General features: G+C 36.7%; 1 pseudogene; it reads left to right on the top strand.

Moving 5' to 3' along the window:
• Positions 1-293: 293 nt before the first annotated feature.
• Positions 294-400, top strand: LOC125113095 (uncharacterized; annotated as a pseudogene).
• Positions 401-3,786: the final 3,386 nt, after the last annotated feature.

The following is a 3,786-nucleotide window of genomic DNA, read 5'->3' as shown; positions in this document are numbered from 1 at the left end:
AGTATCTGGACACAGACCTTACACTTGTCACAAGAATTAAATCAAAATGGATTATAGACCTAAGTGTAAGATATGAAACTATAAAATCTAACAAGATAATAACATGGGAGAAAATCTAGGTGACAATGGATTTGGTGAGACTAGATTAAATATTTCCTAGTTCCCAACAGCCAAGGCAGTCTCCATAAGTCTCAGGTTCAATCCAGCAATCAATCCATAGCAGTAAGTATTTTCATTACTTTAAAAGTTCGATTATTAAAAAGAAAGATTTTAATATTAAAATACATGAACTCAGCTTTGTGCAGTGGCAGTATTGTAGCCAATGAGGCTTATCCAAGGCACGATTACTGCTAATATATGAATTCAGTACTTGACTCAATTTAGAAAAAGTAATAAAGCAACCAAAAAAAAAAAAAAAAACGGCAAAAACAAAAGGATTATAAAGACAATCATGACCTAAATGTCCACCAACAGGCATGGATAAAGATGTTTATGTCACTCATTATTAGAGAAATGCAAATCAAAACCACTCTGAGGTACCACCTTACACCAGCCAGAATGGCCATCATCCAAAAGTCTACAAACAATAAGTGCTGGAGAGGGAGTGGAGAAAAAGGAACCCTATGACACTGTTGGTGGGATTGTAAATTGGTGCAACCACTGTGGAAAGCAGTATGGAGATTCCTCAGAAAACTCAAAATAGAACTACCATTTGATCTAGCAATCCCACTCCTGGGCATCTACCAAGAGAAAACCAAGACTCACAAAGACACGTGTACTCCGATGTTCACTGCAGCACTATTTACAATAGCCAAGACATGGAAACAACCTAAGTGTCCATTGACAGAGGAGTGGATCAAGAAGATGTGGTACATAAACACAATGGAATATTACTCAGCCATTAAAAAGAACGAAATACCAGCATTTTTTTGCAACATGGATGGACCTAGAAACTATCATGCTAAGTGAAGTCAGCCGTACAATGAGACACCAACATCAAATGCTTTCACTGACATGTGGAATCTGAAAAAAGGACAGACTGAACTTCTTTGCAGAACAGATGCTGACTCACAGACATCGAAAAACTTATGGTCTCCGGAAGAGACAGTTTGGGGGGTGGGGGGATGTGCCTGGGCTGTGGGATGGAAATCCTGTGAAATCAGATTGTCATGATCATTATACAACTACAGATGTGATAAATTCACTTGAGTAATAAAAAATTTTTTTAAAAAGTTATTATGTCCTAAATAAGCCTTTTTGATATCTTTTTACCCTTTGAGAAATAAGCCTTCTAGCTGAATAAATGGACAAATTGGCAAAAAAAAAAAAAAAAAAGAAGATGTTTATGGCTGACTATAATTCAACCAAAAAAAGAATGAAATAATGCCATCTGCAGCAACATGAATGGACCTAGAGATGATCATACTGAGTAAAGTAAATCAGACAGACTAACATCATATGATAGCACTTATATGCAGAATTTTTTAAAATGATAATAATGAACTTATTTACAAAACAGAAACAAACTCACAGACTTTGAAAACAAATTTACAGTTACCAAAGGGGACAGGCAGAGGAGAGAAATAAACTAGGAGTTTGGGATTAGCATACACACACTATTATAAAATAGGTAATCAACAAGGACCTACTATATAACACAGGAAACTCTACTCGATATTCTGTAATAACCTATATGGGGGAAAAGATCTGAAAAAGAATGGACATAGGTATGTGTACAATTCAATCACTTTGCTGTACATCTAAAACTAATGCGACATTGTAAATCAACTATACTTCAATAAAAAATATTTTTTAAAAAAGACGACCATGAAACTAATGCATGTTAAGAACTACTTTTCTGAAACATGACACTTTACAATAGAAGCAAACATCTAGCAAATATAGTCAAGAAAAAAGAAGAAACACAAAATGTAAGATGTAAGAAATGGAGAGAAAACAACAGAAATCAATCTTCCCGTCCACCCAAAATGGAGTATATAATCTTTGCTTGCATCTCTCAAAAATTATTAAAGGGTTTCCAGGCCACATCAGTGGGAATGATCCTTCTCCAAAACCCCCTCCTCCCTTCCCTAGTTCTCCCAACCACTCAAAAGTTCCCACTTCCCACATGCCTCAAGGTCTTCCACAAAAGTGCACCTCCTGCCCCCTCTGTCTCCCTCTTTCCCTTTTCATTGTGTAGATTGGTTTAGCTTCTCTGACTTCTTTTTGGTGCCTCTCCATTCCTCCCATTACACGAATTCTCTTTCACAAAGGATTTCTAAAGCCAAAATCCTGACCATTCTCCTCCTGATTTTCAGGTCCCATTTGCTCCTCCTCTTTTCCTGGTACTTTCTAACTGAAATCTGGGTTCCAAGCCACAAAGCACTCACACATGAACTCATCTAAAAACCTTAGTCCCCATCCCCACCCCGTTTAAAATGTTTCCAAGGCAACATTGAAAGTGTAGCCCTCAGGAACCAAGAGGGTTCATTCCCAGTACTCAAGGAAAGTTGAATATCTGTAGACCTAATATAACATGCCACATCAACATAACACTCAAGAGAAATCATGGGACTTCAATGGCTGCTGAAAAACATTTATAAATACAAATAGGAATTTGATATGTACAACAATTTTGATCTAAAAAAGAACACAATGAACTTGTCTGCAGAATAAATACTGACTCACAGACTTTGAAAAACTTACGGTTTCCAAATGAGTCAGGTTGGGGAGTGGGGGAATGGGCTGGAATTTTGGGATGGAAATACTATAAAATTGGGTTGTGATGATTGTTGTACAACTATAAATGTAATAAAATTCATAAAAAACAATTTTAAACAAAATGTAGTTGATATCTCTGTGATTGAGGTTGAGGGCAACCAGAGAAAATCTGCCTTCCTAGATCTAGCGATAGGGAAATCAGATTCAGAACAGGGATTATCTTCATTTGTATCATTCTCAGGGACAGTTGAAACTGTTAAAGGCTTGGATTTTGGCATTACAGGTTGTCTTTCTGTCCCTACATATGATTTGTTTAAATTATTAGCCATTTTTGGCTTTATCAACTATTAACATAAATAACTGAAGGTTGATTGCATGCCTTTGTGACCTACTACATTTTTTTTTTAGTAAAACTTGGTTTTTCTCACATTCCCAAATACATATTAATGTAGCTAGTTAGAAATACACACACTATAATGAAATTTAAGTTGCCCATATTCTCACCATCCAGAGAAGACTACTAATTAACAGTTTAGTATACTTTTTCCCAGCATAAGTTTGGGACTATAACCACTCGTGGTGGAGTTTAATAAAAAGGTAAGTTCAGAGTTCCCATTGTGGCATAGCGGAAATGAATCTCACTAGGAACCATGAAGTTGCTGGTTCAATCCTTGGCCTTGCTTAGTGGGTTAAGGATCTGCCATGAGCTGTGGTGTAGGTCACAGAGGCAACTCAGATCTGGTGTTGCTGTGGCTGTGATGTAAGCTAGCAGCTGTAGCTTTGATTATACACCTAACCTGGGAACCTTCATATGTCATGGGTACAGACCTAAAAAGCAAAAAAAAAAAAAAAGGTAAGTTTGTCAGTAATGTTAAAATAATCATTTCTGTGTTGCAAACGACTCAATGGGACATCAGAAGCTATTAAAGAATTTTAACACTTTCTTGAGGCAAGAGTTTAAACAAAGATCTGCCCCTAAGACACAGGGGCTTTAGATGTTCTCCCGTTGGGAGAAGAAAGAATTTCTATATGTGGTTTGGAAGAATGCCTCACCAGATGGTTCAA

Source organism: Phacochoerus africanus, chromosome 12 (genome assembly GCF_016906955.1).
Source record: "Phacochoerus africanus isolate WHEZ1 chromosome 12, ROS_Pafr_v1, whole genome shotgun sequence".
Lineage (NCBI taxonomy): Eukaryota > Metazoa > Chordata > Mammalia > Artiodactyla > Suidae > Phacochoerus > Phacochoerus africanus.
Note: the sequence above shows the minus strand (reverse complement) of the source record. Positions and strands in the feature narration are given on the sequence as shown.